The sequence below is a fragment of the Mustela lutreola genome, chromosome 8 (assembly GCF_030435805.1).
Source record: "Mustela lutreola isolate mMusLut2 chromosome 8, mMusLut2.pri, whole genome shotgun sequence".
NCBI classification, from domain to species: Eukaryota; Metazoa; Chordata; class Mammalia; order Carnivora; family Mustelidae; genus Mustela; species Mustela lutreola.
This window is the reverse complement of record NC_081297.1, coordinates 91776649-91800638: the sequence shown is the minus strand read 5'-3', so window position 1 is coordinate 91800638 and position 23990 is coordinate 91776649.

Genomic DNA, 23990 nt, shown 5'->3' with positions numbered 1-23990 from the left:
TGTCCCCAAACACTGGTACCTGTTGGTTGCAGTGGCTCCCTGAAACTGTTTGTGGAGACAGAGGGGTGGAATGTTAAAAGGTACATAAGACTCTCTGGAGTAATTGTGCATTTTAAAGAAGTCTCCAAGATGATTTAAAGATGCCCACAGTTTTCTGATTCATGCCTAGGAATCACTAATGTCAAATTATTTAGCCCTTGATAATCTGGCTATAATCCATGTCATTAATTACATTAGCAATTTGAATCCTACTTAATTTTCCTGAATCTTCTCTTTTTATATATTTTTCCACCTATCTGGAATAGCAAACTTTACCTACCCTATTTTTCTCTATCTGCAGATCATTTAAAATTCCAACCTTAAAAAAGTAAAAATAAAATATAATGCAATAAAATAAAATAAAATTCCAAGCTTAAACTTAGTTCTTGAGTGAAGTCTTTTCCATGAGCCTCAAAAGACTTGGTTGTTGTCATCCTAGATATTTCCACAGCAACATGATAATGACTCTGGAAAGAATTTATGATACAGTATTCTGATTTGCCTGTTTGAATACTTATCTTCAAAAAAAAAATTTAAAAAAATACCTATCTTCACAACCAGAGGGAAGACTAGGATGTTCATTTATTTTTGTGAGTTCTGACTTCAAATACGGTGACAATCACATTATAAGTGATGAATAATGATTGAATGTCATTTGCATATGTTTGCATACATGTGTATATGTGTTTTCATTTTTATTACAAATAAAGTGAGAAATTATATAATTATATACATATATATAGTAATATATGCAAATCTTAAGTGTAGGGTTCAATAATTGTTACATTTGTATACCTCTATGTAACCCTTACTCAGATACATGTATAGAATGATTCTATCTCCCCCGAAGGTTCCCTCATGGCCCTTCCTAATCAACGCCTTCTCTGCACCACAGAAGTCATTCCTATTCTAACTTTAATGTAATAAATTAAATTTACTGGTTTTGAACTACATACGGACTTTATAAATGAAGTCAAACATGCTTACTTTTTTTGGTCTGATTTCTTTTATTTGGCATAATGTTTTGGAGATTCATCCATGCCATTCTATGTTCATTCTTTTATATTGTGGTATAGAATCCCATTACATAAATATGTCATAACTTATTTATCCATCCTCTTCTTCATGAGCATGTGGGCAATTTATAGTTTTTAATTTCTATGAAGAAGTAACTATTAACGTTTTTGTACCTATTATTTTTCATGGACATTTATACTATTACCTTGATTATATACATAGGCATCGGATGGGTGGATCATAAGTATAGGATTAGTTTTTCTACATATTATCACTTCTTAAAATTGGCTGGGCCAGTTAACACACTCAAAAGCTAAATATGAGAGTCCCACTTGCTCCATATCCTTGCCAGTAATTAATATTGTCAGACATTGATTTTAGCCATTTTGATGGTTTTATACCAATGTGTCCTTTTAGATGGAATTCACATTTCCGTAGTGACCAGTAATGTCAAACAAATTTGTATGTGTGCATTGGCCACTTGGATATCATGTTTTGTAAACTGCCTTTTCAATTCTTTTGCACACTTTTTATTGGGTTCTTTCCCACTGATTTGTTGTAGATCTCTACATATCTGGATACAGTTCCTTTGTTGGATGTGTTGGGAATAAAGTTTCTCAGGTATGATTTGCCTTTCTTTTGATGAAGAGTAGTTCTTAATGGAGTCCAACTCTTTTTTCTTTTATCTATTTGCTCTCTTTATCTTATCTTAAGAAATCTCTACTTCAGCCAAGTTTATAAAGATACTGTTCTATATTCTTCTAGGAATTTGATTAACTTTGAAATGTAGGTCTGTTATCCACTTCAAACTTATTTTTCTTTATGGTGTGCAGAAAGGTTTGAGGCTTGTTTATATCCCATAGACATATGCAATTGCTCCATACCCATTTATTAAAAAGATCTCCCGAGGAAGGAGCCCAGTGCAGAGCTCAATGTGGGGCTCAATCCCAGGACCCTGAGATCATGACAATGACCTGAGCTGAAGTCAGAGGCTTAACCCACTGAGCCATCACCCCCCAGCTCAGAATATTTTCTAATTTCCTTTGTGATTTACTCTCTGAATTTAGGCTTACTTACAAGTATGTTGTTTAATTTCTAAATATTTATTTATAGATTTTTCTAGTCATCTATCTGTTATTCAGTTCTAATGTAATACTTCAATGATCAGAATGTGACTTAAATCCTTAGGAATCTGTCAAGGCTTATTTTAAGGACAGAACAGAGTCTATTTTGGTAAATGTGTTATGGGCACTATGGAAGAATATGCTTTTTGTGGTTGTTGCATATGATGTTCTATATATGTTAACTAGATAAATTTGGTTTGTCAGTTCTTCAAATCTTATTGATTTTTTTTTTTAAGGTTTGGGCAATTAACCTTTTTTTTTTCCTTTTAAATATCCTTTGTTTTTGTTTTTGTTTTGTTTTAGGGCAGTTTTAGGTTCAGAGCAAAATGGAGTAGGAATCAGGGTTCCTTTATCCCTTCCATGGCTACACACGCCCATCGTCCTCCACCACCAACACCTGAGTGGGCCATCTGTTACACGTTCTGAGCCCCCACTGACACATCCTTTACCCAAACTCCACAGTTACCTTAAGAATCACTCTGTGTTCTACATTTCATAGGTTTGGACAAATGTATGATGACATATAGCCACCATCGTAATGACAAACAGAATAGTTTCTGTGCCTTAAATATCTTCTTTGTTCTGCCTATTCATTCCTCCCTCCCCCCAACCCCTGGCAACCACGGATCTTTTTTATGATCTCCATAGTTTTGCCTTTTCCAAAAAGTTACATAGAGTCATACAGTATGTGGTCTTTTCAGAATGACTTCTTTCACTTAGTAATATGCATTTAAAATGTCTTCGCATCTTTTCATGGCTTGATAGCTTTTATTTTTAGTACTGAATAACATTCCACTCTTTGGATGTACCACAGTTTATTTATCCATTCACCTACTGAAGGATGTCGTGATTGCTTCCAAATTCGGGCAATTATGAATCAAGCTGCTATAAACATTCATGTGCAGGTTTTTGCATGGACATAAATTTTCAACTCTTTTGGGTAAATACCAAGAAATGCAATCGCTGCTTTGTATGGTTAGAGTATGTTTAATTTTGTTAAGAAACTGACAAACTGTTTTCCAAAGGGTCTGTGCCATTTTGCATTTCCACCAGCAATGAAAGAGTTTCTGTTGCTCCACATCCTTGCCAGCATTTGGTGTCAGTATTCCAGATTTTGGACATGTCTGGAGTGGTATTTCATTGTTGTTTTAAATTGCATTTCCCTGGTGACACGTCACGTGGAACAGTTTTTCATGGTTATTTGCTATCTATATAACTTCTTTGGTGAACTGTCTTTTAAGGTCTTCAGTGTTTTATTTATTTATTTAAATTCAATTAATTAACAGAGTGTATTATTAGTTTCAGAGGTAGAATTCAGTGATTCATCAGTTGTGTATAACACTCAGTGCTCATTACATCATGTGCCCTCCTTAATGCCATCACCCAATTACCCCATCTCCCCATCAACTCCCCTCCAGCACCCTCAGATTGTTTCCTAGAGTTGAGAGTCTCTTATGGTTTGTCTCCCTCTCTGATTATATCTTGTTAGTCTTGTTTTATTTTTTCCCTCTCTTCCTCTATATTCCTATGTTTTGTTTCTTAGATTCCACATCTGAGTGATATCATGTTATTTCTCTTTCTCTGACTGACTTATTTCACTTAGCATGATACCCTCTAGTTCCATTCCTGTCATTCCAAATAACAAGATTTCATTTTTGATGGCTGAATAATATTCCATTATATGTATACAACTATATATATTAACACATATATATGGAGTGTGTGTGTGTGTATATACCACATCCTCTTTATCCCTTCATCTGTTGATGGACATCCAGGCTCTTTCCACAGTTTGGCTATTGTGGATATTGCTGCAATAAGCATTGGGGTGTAGGTGTTCCGTCAGATTTCTACATTTGTGTCTTTGGGGTAAACACCCAGTAGTGCAATTGCTGAGTTGTAGGGTAGCACTTTTTTTTTAACTTCTGGAGGAACTCCCATAGTGTTTTCCAGAGTGACTGCACTAGCTTGCATTTCTACCAACAGTGTAAGAGGGTTCCTCTTTCTCGGCATCCTCACCAACATTTGTTGTTTCTTGACTTGTTAATTTTAGCCATTCTCACTGGTGTGAGGTTGATTTGTATCTATATTTTTGATTTGTATCTGTATCTTTGTATTTGATTTGTATCTGTATCTTTGTATTGTGATTTTGATTTGTATCTACCTGATGCCAAGTGATATAAAGCATTTTTTCATGTGTCTGCTCATCATTTGTATGTCCTCTTTAGAGAAATGTCTGTTCATGTCTTCTGTTTGGCACATTTTTAAAATAAGAATTCATAGAAGTTCTTTGTATATTTCAGATACTACTCCTTTATCAGATGTGGGCTTTTTAAAAAAAATTATTTTTTATTTATTTTCAGCATAACAGTATTCATTATTTTTGCACCACACCCAGTGCTCCATGCAATCCGTGCCCTCTATAATACACACCACCTGGTACCCCAACCTCCTACCCCCCCGCCACTTGAAAACCCTCAGATTGTTTTTCAGAGTACATAGCCTCTCATGGTTCACCTCCCCTTCCAATTTCCCCCAACTCCCTTCTCCTCTCTAACTCCCCATGTCCCCCATGCTATTTGTTATGCTCCACAAATAAGTGAAACCATATGATAATTGACTCTCTCTGCTTGATTTATTTCACTCAGCATCATCTTTTCCAGTCCGGTCCATGTTGTGACAAAAGTTGGGTATTTGCCTTTTCTGATGGAGGCATAATACTCCATAGTGTATATGGACCATATCTTCCTTATCCATGTCCTGATGTGTTTTTTGCAAAATTTTTTCTCCCAGTCTGTGGCTTGTTTTTTTGTTCTTTTGATATTGCCTTTCACAGAGCAGAAGTTTTTAACTTTAATAAATTCAAGCTTATTGATTTTTTTCATGACTCATGCCTATGGTGTTTTATCTAAGAATTCATTGCGATATTCAAGATTACTTAGATTTTCCTTTTTATTATATTCTCAGAGTTTATAATTTTATTTTTTACATTTAGGTCTAGAATCCAGTTTTGCAATGGATGTAATATCTGTGTCTAAATTCTTTTCTCTCTGTCTCTCTCTCTTTTCTTTTAGAACATGGATGTTCAGTTGTTCCACACCATGTGTTGGAAAGACTATCTTTTCTCCTTTGAATTGTCTTTTTCCTTTGTCAAGATCAGTCAACTATACTTATGTGGACCGACTTCTGGGCTCTCTATTTTGTTCTATTGATCACTATCTGTTCCTTCTCCAATACCACATTATCTTAATTACTGTAGCTTTTTAGTAAGTTTTGAAGTCAGAGAGTGTTGGTCCTCTAACTTTAATATTGTATTGGCTGTTCTGAGTCTACCTTTTTGGGTTTTTGTCTACTTGTTCTATTAGTTATTGAGAGAACTAGTTGAAATCTTGTGGGGTTTTATATATATCATTTAAAACTTTGGTGTATTATATTTTTCAAATCTTACATCCTTACTAATTTTTTTAAATCTGTTTATGCTCTCATTTACTGAGAAAGGTGTGTTTAAATGTCCATTTGCAATTGTTCATATACCTTTTTATTCCTTAAGATCTGTTAACTCCTGCATTGTATATTTTGAATCTATATTATTAGGTCCATACAAGTTTAGGCTGATATATCTTCTTGTTAAATGAGACTTTAATCTCTATAAACTGTTTCTTTGTGTGTAGTAACATTTCTTGCATTCAATGCAATTTTGTCTAATGTTAATATGGTAATAGCATTTTTCTTATGCTGTTTACATGAAATACCTTTTATCTTTTGTCTTATTTTCAACTTATCTTTACTTTTAAATTTAAAGTGTACTTCAAATAAATAGCATGCAATTAGATCCTTTAAAATACAACATGATAATCCCATGTTTTAATAAGAATAGTCAACTTATATGTAATGTATTTATGGCATGGCTGGACTTAATCTAATATATTTTGGTTTTAATTCTGACTTTTTTGTTTTGTTGTTGCTATATCTGTTATTTGTTACATAGTCTTTTTTCCCTTTAGTTTCCATTGTATTGATTAAATACTTTTGTTATTCCTTTATCATATCATTATCATTATATGGTTATCTGAAATATTACTTCTTTAATTTATTCCAGTATACCTCAAAATAGTACTTTTAGAATATCTTAAACAATGCAAGCTGTTTCTACCAGTTGATTCATCTTTTTTTTTTGAGAATTTTGTCATGTCCTTAATTCTAATATTTAAAAAACCCCACAAAATATTATGATTATTGCTCCAAATAGTCAATAGTCTCACATTTATCCATATGCTTACCCATTCCAGAGCTGTTTATTTTTTTCCCCTCTGCTTTTATCTTGGCTTATTTTTCTTAAACTTGAAGGAAATCCTTTAGTATTTCTTGTAATGTTGGGTTGCTAGTGACACATCCTCTCAGCTTTTCCCCTTTGTCTGAGAATGTCTTTATTTCACCTTCTAATCTGAAGGATAATTTCACTGGAGATAGCATGCTAGATTTCAGCGGTTGTTTCTTTTAGCACTCTGGAGATGTTTTCTGGCCTCCATAGTGTGTCTGACATTGATAAAGGGTTAGGGAACACACAGTGTTTATTGAAGGAAAAATAAAAAGGCAGAAAGCCAGTCTGTTGGATCATGGGACTGATCTGACATCTTAGAGGGGAAATTAGGAAAGAAAAAGACTTGGGCAGGAAGAACCTCATGCCTTGATACAAATCTTACACAGCCTCGACTAACTCTTAGGAGAGCTCTGAAGCAAATTCTACCCATTTGAGGAATCCCATGTTAGTAAGAAATGGACATATCAGAGTACCCCTGCTCTGCTTAGTCATTAGTTTGGGCCACCTGGCAAAAACATAGCCTTGACTCAAATGTTGAAGTGCATCCTTAAAGCATTGGAGGTGCAGGGGTGCCTGGGTGGTTCAGTGGGTTAAGGCCTCTGCCTTGGGCTCAGGTCATGATCCCAGGGTCCTGGGATGGAGCCCCACATTGGGCTCTCTGCTCAGCGGGAGCCTGTTTCCTCCTCTCTCTGCCTACTTGTGATCTCTGTCTGTCAAATAAATAAAATCTTTAAAAACAAACAAACAAACAAACAAACAAACATTGTGATTAGAGGCCTTTAGTTAATAATACTCAATATAACTGAATGACAAGTTCCCCTCAAAGAGGAATCAGAGAGGAACAACTCTGTGATTACCCTGATCCACTTCTTGCATTATACATGGATCCAGTTTTTTATGCATTTCAGGGGTAGTTCTTCCAGAGTTCCAATGGACCTCTCTTCCAGGGTGGGAAAAAAGAGAGAATTAATGGGACAAACTACAGCCCACCCCTGCTGTATTTGGTCTGGGAGCCATAACTGGTATTCCTTTTCTCTCTTCCACAAATATTTAAATTCCCTTCACCCTCGGTGGCTATCTCGGCTGGTTTCCGTAACTCATAGAGTGACCCACGAGTCTGAGTTTCTTGTCGGAAAACACTTCTCAGAATAGAGTTAATACATTTGTTCATTCACATGCATTATTAGGCAATGAAGTACCAAGAGACATTCAAGTAGATTCCATGAATATTCTTTTCTGGCCATTATGTAAGAAGTCTTGACTCATCTTACTGGTAAGGCTTGGTTGTTCCTGACAAGATGATGACTCTTCTTCTTGTCTGTTGTTTCCTGATCTCAGGATTCCCAAGTGCCCAGGTGGCAATCATAGGATGTAGGTCAATTGCTACACATGTCTGCTGGCAGAAGTATAGTATGACCTTATTGAGGACCAGGAGCTCAAACTATCCAGAACCCAAAACTGTAGTAATGGAAAGTTTAAAGTCCTCTGGTAGAGCATTAAGCATGATGGTGTGTTTGTAGACCCACTTTTACACTCTTACCTTTTGGTTCATGTATGCATGCATGTTTTGTTTTGGGGACATAGTGTTATATAAGTATCTGCTTCAGTGTGGATGCTGCATCCTAAGGGGTGGGAGCAATACTCCAGAAGGAGTATTGCTTCTAAGCTGGTGCTTCGGCAGTACCTCCAGCAGGTCATTCCAAAGCACTAAGGCTAGCTAATTCTGGGAGGTACATTGGATGATATGACTAGTGGGTCCCATGATTTCATATCTTGTGTTTGTGTGCATGTGTGTATATATGTGTGTGGAAAGAGAGAGAGATAGAAAGATTTTAAAGAAGTGGCTTACATAATTGTGGGGGCTTGCAAATCTGAAATTTGCAGGCTGGAGACTCAAAGAAAAGTTGATGGTGCAGTCTTGAGTCCAAAGACTGTCGAGAGGAAGAATTCCTTCTTCCGCAGAAGATTTCAGTCTCTTAAGGCTTTCAACAGATTAGATGAGGCCTGCCAACATTACAGAAGGTAAACTGCTTTACTCAAAGTCTACTCATTTAAATGCTAATCACATCTAAAAAATACCTTCATAGCAGCATGTAGACTGGTGTTTAACCAAAAACTGAATACCATGGCCTAGCAAACTTGACACACAACACTGATCATCACAGCTGTAAATTCAACACTCTATAAGCTTCCAGATAATGATTTTGGCCAAAGTCCTATGGGCAGAATTCAAATTCATACCCAGTAAGTGTCCTTTGCCATCCTAAGATAAAAACAGCCAAAAGTAATCAGCTTGCCACCAAGTGGTGGTATCTCCTTCAGAAATAGTGCTGTGTTTTGTGTCCGTCTTGTTGCTGACTGTTCATCAGTCACAGGGTACAAAAGTTATATTAGCCTTGGTAAGTGGTATTCCACATTATTCGTCCCATACATAATCTCAGTCTCTGCCACTGTGGTCAATCCTTCTGTGTGCCCTTGAGCTAGTTCTGAGTGGGTAATAACAAAGGCTCACTTGTGACAACTTGCTGAATCATCTTGTCTACTTGGTTTTTCAGTGCCTATTCCGTGGTTGGTGTTTTCTGTAGGCATTAACTTTCATTACAAAAATATTCTCTTTATATCTATTCCATATATACATGGTACAAGCCTGTTCTCTAGATGCACTTGTCACTGATCTTTCAATTTATTTTCATCAGTCCCTTGGCAAGCGGGCCAAGCCATTTACCACTGCCTTTGAATTCATTATGTGTTCTCAACTCAGAAGCCTTTTCTTTTACCAAAGCATGCATAGATATAAGCAGCACTGAAAGTTCCAACCATTGGGGAGATTTCACTTCACCAATATCTGTCAAGGTCACTTATGAGTATAACTGCGGTGCAGGCATCATCATTGTCAGTTTATACCACACACCAAGCCAATCCTTCCATTAACCCCGTCAACCCATCCATTAGGCTTTGTTTCCCTTCTTCAGCTGATTATATAGCATCTTTCACATGGTCATTGGTATTAATTGAAAGAAAGGTGCTTATACAACCATGGTGAGTGGCATGTGGTTTGGGGCAACTTGTTCACACAGCTTACCCATGCTTCTGCTTCTGCTTAGGATATACAATTTCAGTTTATGCTGGACTGCTCCTGGGACCACCTGATTATTTGACTTGGTAGGCCAATGTAATTGAGCTCATAGGAAGTTTTAGACAGACTAATGGATAAACTATGAATCTAGTAGCATACCAGAAGCTTTTTTTTTTTTAAGGGAGTATAGTTTTGTTTTGTCTTATTTTGTTTTTTTTCTGCAGATGGTATGGCTTCTCTAGTGGCTTGAATTGTGATTTTCCCGCTGGAATTTGTCATAAAATCCATACTGCATATTTTACACTGCTGAAACCTCTGCAATCATAAAGTCTGCTGGATTTTAAGTCCCAAACTGCAGGTTTTATTTCCTGCAGCCCAAACTTGCTGCAGATACTTTTTCTGTTCTAGACCCTATTCAAATCTATCAGTTCACTATATCCTTACTACATGGGCCAGAGCAGTATTCTTAGATGTGGAACGTGTGTTGCTTCCAGAACCAAAGAGGTCAACTGAGTGTTGTGTTTCCCTCTTTGTGGTGGGTGATGTAAGATACAAAGAGTCTTTACTTTAGAGAGGTAGTCCTGGGATAGCCCTTATGATTAAGTCCCAGAAAATTTGCTGAGCTGGCAGGTCCCAGAATCACCATAGAATTTGTTTCCACTCCTTAGAACTCATGTGTTTTGTAAAACATTATCATTTATAAACCAAGTTCTGTGACAGGATCTCCTCAGAGCCACCAATGAACTTATTATTGATTCCGGTATCCCTCAGACCAGTAGGTTCCTGATGGTCTTGTTGAATGGTATTATCTCTGGAACATAGTTATGTTCCTGTGGAACATAATCCTCTAGTGGCTCTTCTGGTCTCACATAATACAACCGTGCTAGCATGCCCTTTACCCTGAGGCTTTTTATCCCTTTCCCCATTGTCTATCAAGACAACTCAAGCATTGCAATTTCAATTATCAGGGGCCATCACTCTCTCTAAATTTCTAAAAGATACTATAGCAACAAATTTGTATCATCCTCTGGGGTCCTTGCCAAGTGTTAAAGTCATATCCCAAGAGAGAATGCTTCTAAATTAATAAACTCTCCTTTATTTAGTTTTAGGAAACTGTCTTCTTGATCAAGAACCCTCAAAATTCAGTTCTGAGTACCCTGCTTCTTCTCCATACAAGCTGGTGAATTACTGAAGATTTTTCTTTCTTTCCTTCCTTTTTTTTTTTTTTTTTTTTTTTTTTTTGAGTGTAGTCCCTTTCCTCTCTAATCAAGCCTGGTATATCCTTGACTTGCTTTTGGTATGACTTAAATCAAATTTTGGTCTGGAATGCAGAAAAGAAGATGGGGGGAAAATCCTGAAGGTGATCCTGTTGTATTGTGGGAGAGAGGACTCTACAATGTTTCCCCACATGTAGGAAGTAGAGCTTTTTTTCTTTTTTCTTTCTCTCTCTTTTTTTTTTTTTTTTTTTTTTTTTTTGGACTGAGAGAGAGAAAGCACAAGTAGGCAAAGAGGCAGGCAGAGAGAGATGGGGAAGCTAAGCAGAGAGCCCGATGCAGGACTCAATCCCAGGACCCTGAGATCATGACCTGAGCCAAAAGCAAAGGCTTAACCCACTGAGCCACCCAGGCACCCTAGAAGTAGAGTTATTGAAAAGGCCACCTCTGTTGGATTTAAGTATTCAGAGGATTTGGGGAGGCCAAATCTTTGATCTAATCCATGCAGATGATTATCATATGTCAAGATTTCAGGCTTTCCCAGCAAGCGCCCTAATCTTGGCATACCAGAACTGTCTTGGTTGAGCACTCTATTCTTTCCCAGCCCCTACTCTCAGGCGGAGAGATATCCTGGAAGCTCTCTCAATGTAAGATCAGGAGATGTCCAAGGTCCTGATAGGTGGTTATGGTGCTCACCCATGAGCCTGCCTTTTTTTATGGGTTGTAGCCTTGCCTCAATTGCTGTCAAATGCCTAAAAAACAGTTCTCATATGTATGTGTATGTATATATATGTGTGAATTGTTCTCATCCATTTAAATTCCGTCCCCCACCCCAATGAACCATACAGTTTGCTCTGTTAGTAAACAACCAGGTATATATATATATAGATAGATAGATAGATAGATAGTATATTTGTAGTTAGCAAAATGTATATATATATATATATATATATATATTCATTCTAAGTTTTCTAGTTGTTTATGATGGGAATTTAATTATGAAACTGGGTACTCTATTACAGGCTGAACCAGAAGTCTCTCAATAAATGATTGCTGAATAAACAGATTTGTTGAATAGTAGGACATTCTGGTGTATGTTGGTGAAATGTTGAGGAGGCATGGGGAGTCATCTGTATATTGGCTGTAGTTTAAAGAGAGACTGTAATACTTGCTGAGATTTTCAAGGAAGATATAGAAGGCCAAAGAGAGGAAAAATTTTAAAACAACAAATTAAGGAAGAACAGTATTTATAAGATACTAGATTAAGAGAATTCAGAAAATGCTGCCAAAAGTGATAGAAATGTAAATATTTTATCTAGGCATTCTGTTGTGCTTCATTAATTAACAAATACTTATTGAATCTGTTCTATAATTTGTAAAATTAACAAGGAAAAGATTGTATGGATTTGTGGGTGAGTCAAGGATTAGGGTTCAGTGAGGAAGAATTTCTAAGAAGAATAAATTTTCAGTTAAAGACTAATTGGATTAAAGCATTATGAAATGGGATAGATGTGGAGGATGGGGTTAATTCAGCCATCAGCTAAGCATGAACAGGATTAAAACCTTGCTGGTATAAAGCATGTGAGGAAACAAAAAGAAATATCAGGATAGAAGAAAAACAGCAACAGCTCCGGAATTTTCATGCTGATGGATATTTGGAGCAACAATGTAGTTGAAAGCAGATTCAAGAGACTTGCCTGGAGGCTGCATTTCCCTAGTAAATACACTTTTAAAATTTGAAGTCCATGTTCTAGAACAATACAAATGATACTGAGTTGAAGTTTTCAAATATACATTTGCTAATTCTCTTGTTATTGAAATGATTAATTGTTTAACTGGGGTGACTTTGGGAAGTTACTGAAGATTTCAGAAGACCTTCAGTTCTCTCCAACCCTACCCCAAGCCATCCTGGTTCTGCTAATGAAATGCATTAATGTGTTGATAGAAGAACAGGGTGGAAGATTCTAAATGAAAGAGGAAAGCAGGAAACATTACCCTAATTGGTCTGAAAGGCAGAAATTCACTTTAAATTAGATCTCATTTGTAAGTGAGGTAGGGGAAGGTTAGGTCTTTGAAAGTGAAGCTAACAATGATAATGATAGCTCATAAAATTACTGGTAATTTTACACCTAGTAAGACGGAGAAAACAATGATGCTGTGGGGTCTACGCTGAACTCTCTGTAAGTCTAGTTGAAGTGAGTCTACTGAAGCACATATGCAGGTGCATACTTCGTAGTTAGCAAAAGGTACACAACTGGGTGGAGAAAGTTTCACGGCCATCATCTGTCTGTGACATAGCAAATACTCCTGGATGATACTGTTCATCAAAATAGAATGGCAATAAGCAAGATAACCTATATTGTGTTACCAATAGGGGGCTCTATGGCTTTGCAATAGAATTGTTCTCATTCATTTAAATTCTGTCCCCCACCCCCACCCCATGAACCATACAGTTTGCTCTGTTAATAAACAACCGGGTCCTTCTATCCATCCATCTATCCCTCCATCCTTCCATTCTTTTAGCTAGTGTCATTTACCTGCATTCTTCATTAGTTAACAGTGAACATACTCGGAAGGCAGATAGCTCCACTGCTTTCTCTCTACCTCATTGGAATTGTGGGAACTCTTATTGAGTGGTGAGGGTTAGGGTAATGAAACTTGGAAAAATGCCATTCTAGGACTCCTCTGTGCTACCAATATGCAAATAATTTAATAGTAATGCAGTCAAGAGTTCCCAGAGTAAAGACTCTCCATTTTCATCACTGTTGGTAAGTGCCAAGAGGGACAGATGAGAATAAGTTATAGCCACATTGTGACATGTAATAAATCTTCCAAAAGAGGTTTACACATACTCAGCTCTTTGGCTTTTATCCTGTGTACGACACTTCTGTTTGCTTTGCATCTAAGCAACAGAAAGTAATCAGCCTCTAAGAACTTAATTATTGGTTGCACGGATAACCCTTAGGGTGTGTGTGTCCAGTCACTTGGGCCTCCTTCTACATCTCCCATCACATAAAGCAATATGCCTCTCTGAATGCCAGTCTCTCTGGAAAGCATGGTGGTTCATTTCTTCTTCAAGGGGGAAGACAAAGGGCTGCTGAAACAACAGAATACATTGAAATGGCCCTTCCTTGGGAAAACGAGCGCCTAATAGTTCTTGATGACTGAAACAAAGGAAGAGTCCTAGGGCTAGAAATCACTCAAGAACAGAGCCTTGATAACAGTCAGCCGCTGAGAAGTAGAAAATGTGAGGAATTCGAGCGAAAGGAATGGGGAAATACTGTAACAGGCTTGCAAAATCCAACTCAGAATCACACTAGTATGTTAATGAGACAAGTTTAAACCAGTCACACTCCCACCTCTTAACCAAACTGTTAACACAATTTAACACACTTTCAAAGGGCACCCCTATGATGTGCTAATGAAGTCACTTTCTTCCCAGCAGGAGTCAATGGGCTTTCCCCTCTTTGTTGAGCTCTCTTTGATCAGGCAAACAAAATACTCAAATACCTTGCCAATCCTGGAAGGCAGTCAGTATGTCTTTCAAATGTATCTTAGGGGAAACTGAGGCATAGAGGACCAAATTTAAAAATTAGAAGTAGTGCAGTTCATTTGCCTTTGGTTTGACTTCCTGCCCCAGCTTTTCCCTACTGCTTTTTAAATGTTGTGAAACCCAGTGCTGTTTGAGAATTGTATCTTTTAAGTTAGCAAATAACTTGCAGAGTAACAATAATAACTTGCAGAGTAACAATAGCTGTGAAGTGCTCTCTGATTGTTAACAATGAACAAATGTATGAAATATTACATCTCAATTTTTAAAATTTCATACAAATCGTTTGTGTGAGCTGGACATTGAAACAGTTGGTTTAAAAACAAAAAACAAACAAACAAAAAACAACCTAAGTACTAATGGATACATTCTAGAAGCCAATGGATACATTTATTTATTTTTTTTTTTAAAGATTTTATTTATTTATTTGACAGAGAGAGATCACAAGTAGGCCGAGAGAGAGAGAGAGGAGGAAGCAGGCTCCCTGCTGAGCAGAGAGCCCGATGTGGGACTCGATCCCAGGACCCTGAGATCATGACCTGAGCCAAAGGCAGCGGCTTAACCCACTGAGCCACCCAGGCGCCCCAATGGATACATTTAAAGCAACCAAACAGTTTAATTCAATTATTCTAAGAACAGCTTCAGTGAAAGCAATCTCTTAAAAGGCCTTGTTCCAGGTAGCTGGACAGAAACTATATTCTTTTAGGCTAGGGCAGTGGTATGTACGTGGTGTGTTTATTTTTCTGTTCTTTAAACTGTACACACAAAAATATACAAAATATACTTTTAGTATATATTGCACATTTCAAAATTTGAAAAAAGAATTTGCAAAAAGACTTTCTTTGTTGCTCAGCTGAAATCTTAAAATGAATTGAGAAGAGATGAAGCATTTAGTATTTCTAAAAGTTTCTTTCAAGATTTTATAGAAAAACTGCCCATTATTCTACTTGACAACAAGCCTATGAATTTTGAAGAAAAACAAAATGAGGACCTGTAAAAAAAACAAAAGGGTCTTTTTAACTGAACTACATAATATACAGATCAGTATCTGTAATTTTTTTACGAGCATCTAGATTTCAGCAGAAAAGGTTTTAAAATTTCTTATTCCTCTTATAAACCTTTGTGATTATCTGACAATGATTCATGTAATATTATTGTATATCTGACTTTGGCAGTTACCCATTACCCATGTTAACATATTTCAATAAGTAATCAATTTGGTTTCCACTACGCTGATTTAATTCAGGTTTCATTACTTGCCTAGTATTTATTTTTTAGGCATGTTGTCCATCTTAGTCTAGGACTGCCCTTTTTGCATTAGCCATTTTAGGATAAAATACTTAATAAGATTTGCATTTAAAAAATGAACTAGAGGAACTGGACCCCCTCCAGCCAGAACAAGTAATTATGTCATTTGTATTGCAAAGCAGGAGTGGCTATAAAGCAATGGTATACTTTTTTAAAGATTGATAACCTTAAGCAGTATTATATTACACATAAAATGGCAGGTCTGACAGAGCAACTGAACGTGGGCAGTGTATAAAATCCCGAGGCTTGTAGAGAGTTTCAAAGTTTTTACTTTGCCTTCCAATGACGTACTCAATTGAAAGTAATCATCTGCAGTTTATGTCTTTATCTTCTCTTCTATCTCTGTGTCATCCATTAGGCTTTCTCAGAGAGAGCCCTCTGTTTATGTAGACAGCAGCAGTGCCCTGTCCTATACTCGTCAATGCTTTCAAATTTGCATTCTGATATTTAGTTGCCTCTAATCACTTAGGAGTCACCCAGTCAGCCCCACTGAAATGTTCCGATGTTCATAATGACTGAAGACTGGCAGGGTTGTTAATGTTAGCACCACTGCTAAGAATATACCTGAGGGCCCCACTGAGCATTGTCTAGTCAGTACTCTGCTCCAAGTGCTGGGTTAAGTACTTTGCATGCTCTGTCTCATTAATCCTCACAACAACCTTGCAAGGACACTGTGTTTGTGGAGGTGGTATCGTGATCCCAGGGTCACCCGCTATTGAAGTTGCAAAATTGGGATTTGAACCCAGTCTAATTTAACTCCAGAGCCGATGTTCTTAATCATTATGGTCAACTTATAAAAGCTGAAAAATCTTTTAAAAATATTCCTGAGATATTTTCTTAACAGAAGCAGCTATGTCTGTGTTTCGGTGAATGACAGGGCATGCCAATTTTCTGGCCCTAAATTGAGATCTTTTGAATTAGAAGTGGTCCCCTAGTAGTTTTGTGGAGGAAGGTTTTATGATAGAATGTGCCCCAATTATCAATTATGGGCTTTCTTTAGGATGAAAGGTTGCATAACAGGCTATTATGTAGGCCATGGTCAATCTGATATTTCTCAGATTTGATGAAAGTGTTCTGAACCTCAAGTTCACAGGGCTCACATTCTCATAAAGGGAAACAAAAAGAAATGCAAGCCAAATGGGAAAAGCAGTCTCATAAGAGAATCAAAATACCACAGAAGCACGAGCCAGTGTGATATGAACCAAGAATGCTGACCGAGAAGACGTCTTCTACTCTTCTCACTTGCTCGGGAAACCTATTTAGGGAGTTGTTAAAAACTGAGAGAGGCAATTTAGAGATAGTAACATCCTCTTAGACTTCAAAGAGAAAGTAATATATTTAGGGACCATTCTGATATAAAAAGCCATTATAATTTTGAAGCTTTTCCTTAAAATATATTCTTCTCCATTTAAAACTCTAATGTTCAGTAACTGAATCCAGTGTTTAATTGTTCAGTATTTCAATCAACAGTCTACTCCAAACAATAAATCAAGGAATTGTCAGATAGTGTACTTTATATTATTTATACATACTTACATATCAGCATATATATTTGTATCATAATTGAAGCTCAGCATTTTTGGGGTTAATTACAGAATAAGATTTATTAGTTTCCTAGGGCTGCCATCATAAATTGCTACATAACAGATTGCTTAAACTATAGAAATGTGTTGTCCCATAGTTTTGGAGGCTCCAAGTTCAAGATGTCTAAAGGCTTAGTCTCTTCAGAAGTCTGTGAAGAAGAATCTGCTTTGTGCCTCTCCCCTTGCTTCTCGTGATTGATGGCAATCTTTCCTATTCCTCGGCTTCTGAAGAATGAGCCTGATCTCTGCCTTTATCGTTACATGTCATTTTCCCTGTGCGTATGTCCATCTCCAGTTTTCTCCTTCCATGAGGATCCTATTGGATCAGGGAACTAATCTACTACATTGTGTGCATAATGTGACCTCATCTTCACATTACACATGCAATAACCCCATCTCCACATACCGTTACATTCTGAGGTCTTGGGAATTAGGACTTCGATATATGAGTTTTGAAGGGACCCACTTCACCTCATAACATAAGCTTTCACTTGAAAGAAAGGAAGTGTTTAGTATCATAAAATGTTAGAGTTGTAAGGAACTTTAGAAATCCATATGTTGAACTACCCTATGACCCAGCAATAGCACTACTGAGTATTTACCCTAAAGATACAAACGTAGTGATCCGAAGGGGCACGTGCACCCAAATGTTTATAGCAGCAATGTCTACAATAGCCAAACTATGGAAAGAACCAAGATGTCCATCAACAGATGAATGGATAAAGAAGATGTGGTATATATACACAATGGAATACTATGCAGCCATCAAAAGAAATGAAATCTTGCCATTTGCGATGACGTGGATGGAACTAGAGGGTATCATGCTTAATGAAATAAGTCAAGTAGAGAAAGACAACTATCATATGATCTCCCTGAAATGAAAAAGTGGAGATGAAACATGGGGGTTAAGGGGGTAGGAGAAGAATCAATGAAACAAGATGGGATTGGGAGGGAGACAAACCATAAGTGACTCTTAATCTCACAAAACAAACTGAGGGTTGCTGGGGGGAGGGGGGTTGGTAGAAGGGGGGTGGGGTTATGGACATTGGGGAGGGTATATGCTATGGTGAGTGCTGTGAAGTGTGTAAACCTGGCAATTCACATACCTGCACCCAGGGGGATAAAAATATATTATATGTTTATAAAAATTTAAAAAATAAAGAAAGAAAAAAAAAGAAATCCATATGTCTTCCATATGAGAAAACCTCAGCCCGGGGAAATTAAGGGGTTCATCCACTGATCACACAGCTGGTGGCAGAACTGGAACTGGAATTCAGATTCTTTTTATTATTATTATTATTATTATTATTTTGTTTATTTGACAGAGAGGGAGAGAGATCACAAGTAGGCAGAGAGGCAGGCAGAGAGAGAGGGGGAAGCAGGCTCCCTGCTGAGCAGAGAGCCCAATGAGGGCCTCAATCCTAGGACCCGAGATCATGATCCGAGATCATGACCTGAGCTGAAAGCAGAGGCCCAACCCACTGAGACACTCAGGTGCCCCTGGAATTCAGATTCTTAAATCCAAACACTATGTGCTTCCCATCACCCAGGCTGCAGCTTACTGATAGTGTACAAGGTATAACTTATTTCATCTAGAAACTGATTTTTTTTCTGATGGGAACATTAAATTGTTAAATTAGATTTTAAAGTTGGGAGACTGTATTTTATACCTTTTACGTAGAAAATTATGGAAGCTTCGCAAAATAATTAAATAATTAAACAGCACTAACTTAATCTCTAATTCTCTTTCCAGTGGCACTTAGAGAATAAGGGCATTGTACAAAGCACTCTACTTCACTATCTCCATTTATTCCCCACCCTCATGACTTTGAAAGATAAGTGTAATTATTCACATTGTAAAGATTAGGAAAAGATTATGTCAAATAAGTTGACCAAAGTCATGCAGTTAAGAAGTTATGTAACTAGAAACCAAACAGGTCAATTTGACCCCAGAGTTCTTTCTTTTTCAGCTATCACTGAGCTGTCCCACATATTTGATTTCAGTATCACAAAATAGTCTGTAAAGATGTATAGGAAGAAGAGATCAAAGATGAACCACGTTAGATACCATCTTCCTACCAGAAAACATGGCCACCATGTGAGTAAAAATGCTCCTTAGGTAAGAGTATGTAAAGGAGAACTTCAAGGCATCAAAGTTGAATCATTGACGAAAATTGTAGTTAATGTGAAAAATGATCAATACATTTGAGTAGACAAAGAGGTGGGAGATTTGAAGAAAACCAGGAAAGAAAGATGTCAGATATCTCACATTAGGAAGAATGTGAAGGAAGAGAGTTTATTGAACCTAATCCCGTACTGGAAATAAGTCTTACTTGTATTTGCATCTGCAGCACCTGATTTGCAGGAAATGATGAAAAAGTATATATAAATTTATCAGAATTAAAATTTTTATATTGGCCATAGAAAGACATTTTTCATAGGATTTTGAGGATGATAACTGGATAGAAGTATATCAAATGTACATAATCTTGTAATAATCTATTCTACTCCTTTGAAAAATTGATCCATGTAGAGGAGAATACTAGCCAGTATTAACTGACCACATACTATGTTTCCAGGACCATTATAAATAGTTTATCGACATTGTATTTTTCTCTCAACCAATCTATGGCATGGGTACTGTTTCAATCTCCATTTTAAAATGAGGAAAATGAGGTTTAGAAGTCACAGTAAAGGACCTACTGGATTATTCAGAGCAATCACTTTTAACCGCAGCAATCACCAAGGAAGAAGAAATGATACAAGAAGGAATTTAACTCAGCTTTTTTTTTCACCTATGACAGCACTTGGCAGGTATTTAATAAATGTTGGATAAAGTGAACTGAAGTTTTAAGTTGTGCTTTATTAAGGATTGGGTGCATGGAAATGCGACTAGTGCAGGGGTGTCTTCAGGGGATAAAGTAGATGGTGCTAAAGAATGAGAGGAAACATCAGAACCAAGAAGCCTCATCAAGTAAAGAATAATCTATGCATGAGAATGGATAGACAAGGTAACTTTGTGTAGAAAAAGTGATACTTTACTATGTACTGCTGTTTCTCATCAGATCTTGAATTTCAGAAATAAGCATAAGAAAGTTGTTTATAATGGTCATGAAACCCAAGGAAAGAATTCCTTATCCCTAAAGTTTATACATTTTGCAATTTAAATTTTGCTATTTAAAAAAAATTCAAATGTGAACCATTTTATTAATATTGTGTAATCACAAAAATTTCAGCAGTAAGTTATTGAAACAAAATAGATGCTGGCTGAATTAGTTTGGGGTGTGCATGTGTGTGTGTATGAGTGTATGGAAAGTTACCTTGAGTTATTAAATGTCAGAATATTTTCATTTGATTTATATTAAAATATATGAACAACTGCCTTGATATATGGACAACTTAAAATAAATGGGCAGCTATTTGCTTTACGTTTCAAATATAAACAGATTTTTTTAATGTTTTGAGTTTCTAATATGTGCCAGATAATTGTGCCAGGCTCCACAACATCTTCATATTTTAAAAATTAAAAAAAAATTACTGTTTGTTAAACTTTCTGTTTATGATCTCTGAACATACTTAGCTTTACTATTTTTTTTTTTTTTTTGGAGAATTTTGATTTCTATATCTTTGAAACAAGTTTAAATTTTTGTCAAACATTTCCTGAGTCTTAGGCAAAATTTGCTGCAGCCTCAAACCATTATTTGCTATGCTTATTAGATTTCAGAGGCTGAATTTTAAAAAAATACATTTTCTATCTTTTTTGAGGTAATTGTTAGTATGCCTTTAAACTTCAGTACTAACCCAAATATAGCTATGTTAATCAGATTCAAAGGAAAATTCTGTTGAGGTACACAAGCCACACCCTGTCAGCCAATGGGCCTAACCTACAGACTAAATCAAAAAGGAGAGGGGAATATGCAAAGAGAAATTTACCTCAGAAGAATCAGTCGTTATTTCTGCAATAAATGCCATTTTCAATACGACTGTCTCAGTAGAGGCAAAGGGCCCAAGAAGAACATTAATCTAACTCAGTATTTTGGAAATACTCTTAATTAACACATGAACTTAGTCACCTCTCCTACCTACTCCTCCTTCTACGTTCTCTAACTCACAAATAGCATTATCAGCCTTCCGGTTTTTCCAAAATGGAAACCTCCAGCTGTTCTCACGTCCTCTCCCTCTCCACAGCCAATCAAATGTGAAATTCTGTCAGTTCCGTTTCTGAAAACTGATGGCATTCATTTCCTTCTCCACTTGTTCCTTAATTCAAAGGCCCACCTTCTAACCTGTGCTAATGCAGGAGTCACTAACGCCCTACCTCCCCCTGGTCCACAATGCCCTCCAGTCAGTCTTCACTTTGTCCAAGTTGAAGACCTGGCTTGTCATCGCTGTCATGAAAATCTTTCAAGTCCAAGCCAAAGAATCCAAAGAATTCTAAAGAATCCAAATCATTCTTTTTATGGAATTCATGTTGAGAGACTTACGGCTTCTGCGCCGGGCTTTTCAGAGCCGAGCATCAATAAGAGAAATGACGTTGGTATTGCTAAATATTTTTACTACAAACTTCTTACTAATGTATGCTTATTAAATATTTACAATTGTTCTGACTATAGTTTTAAATTCCTTTCAAAATAGATACATACATATCATATGTTATATGTGCTATGTATATACATTACATCTACATATGTATATTTACATTTTACTTTGTTTTGAAAAACTTGGTAAGCTGCTTTAAATCATAGGAGTGGTAATCTAAAGATGGCCCTCTGATTAGGTTGCTAAAAGTATGCCCTAAATACCCTAGTTTATAATTCAGCCAAGTGCTTGGAGGAGGCACGGGAGATGATGAATGGTAAAGATGGGATTATTACTCAAGTCTCATTTGTGACAGTTGACTTCCGTGATATTTATCTTACATTTTTCTTTTTGGCTGTGTGTGTGAGTGTAATACACTTTATATATTAGCATTGGTCCATCTGTTATTATATTGGCAGCAGGAGATTTTCATTGATTAGTTTCTCTCTATTTGCTTTTTCTTTCTCTAAACCTTCATGCTGTAATGCAGAAGATTTATTTTCAATGATTTATTAAAATGTAATTCTAAGGTGACTCCTTATCAAGGAAGTAATCTGCAGGCTATCTTTGTTTAAACTTGCAACCTGCTTTGTCAAGGAAAACTGCCTATGAAATTTTCATTATAATAGACAGCTTTTCATAATGAATGAAAAACAGCTATTATGATTGAAAACAAATTGCTCTGAAACATATTTTTTGAAACAATGTGCTGCTTAATTGTATTTGGGGAGGGGAAGCAAAGGCAATTCTATTTAATTGGTTACATTTTTCAGTTCTATAAATTAATTTGCACTACCCAATATCACTTAATTTTTCCCTAGGAAAGCTTTTGCTTGCCCTAGCAATATTATAACTGCTAATTCAATTACACTGAAATTGTTTAATAGAAAATATAATTGCTTATTCATACAGAATACCCATTAAAGAAGTGCAAAAGCGTGAACCCGAGGGTTACTGCATATTAATACTTTGGGAATAAAGATGGGAATGTTGTACGCAGAAGGTGCTGGCTGATCTTTAATTGTTCATCACCTGCCTCCAAAATAATATGAATGGACCCAAACTAAATGACCACTCATTACAAGTTTCAATTTAAGAGCTTGGCTGGGGTCAGCAGATTGCTTATGCTGATCGCAATGATTTGAAGTTGTGATTACCATAAGCAATTTAAATTTTATTGATCTCCTCTTCTGAAAGTTGTAATTGAGCCTAGATGTTGGACCCAGAGCTCTCCAAACTAAATTGTACTCTGAAGCCCTTGCTGGATTCCTGCAAGAATCAATAAGCAGTCAGTCACATTAACAATGAAATAGGTCCATTAACATATGGTGCTATTGGTGAAACTTTATTTAGGAAGGGTGTTAGTTCACTTCATTGTTTTATCAATGAATCTTGGCTGTACAAGGAAAAGTATTGCTTTAATATGTGTAATAAGCTTGTATGAAAATGAAATTATATATTATAAATATACAGAATATGACTAGGTCGGCAGTTGAGTCCTTATATGAGAGTCATTGTGATTCATATAATCATTTTACTGTAAACAGAGGTTTCCTATGACTGGAATTGCAGCTCGCCTGCTGCGGTGCTTTGCAGTAATTCGGAATTTTTATTCCTCTTTATTAGATACAGGGTTTCCCTCCATCAAGGTTAAGTACATCTCCAAGTCTCCATGTTCACTAGTAAGTAGTGGCTTGTTAGGGAAGCTATATGACTATCCCGCTGAACAAGAGAGAGAAGGCTGGGAATTCTAACAGAAATCCAAACAGTTCCAGGCCATTTGGGACAGTATTTTATGCCTCGAGCTCTACAGAACTTTGGGAACAACTCTGGCTTACTTAGTATTATCAGATTATAAGATGCTTAAAACTGGAGAAGTCTATTAAAACTTTATGACGGGGCACCTGGGTGCTGCAATATGTTGAATGTTGGCTCTTGGTTTTGGAGCAGGTTATGATCTTGGGTTGTGAGATTCAGCCCCACGAGGAGCTCTGCACTGAGCATGGAGTCTGCTTAAGACGGTCTCTCCCTCTCTGCCCTCCTCCCCCAACTAGCACTCTCTCTTTTTCTCCCTCTTTCTCTCTAAAATAAAGAAATCTTAAAAAAAAAAAAAAATCTTATGACGATAGGACATTGTTTATTTTCCCTGAAATTAATCAGTTCCTTTTTCTTCCATTCAT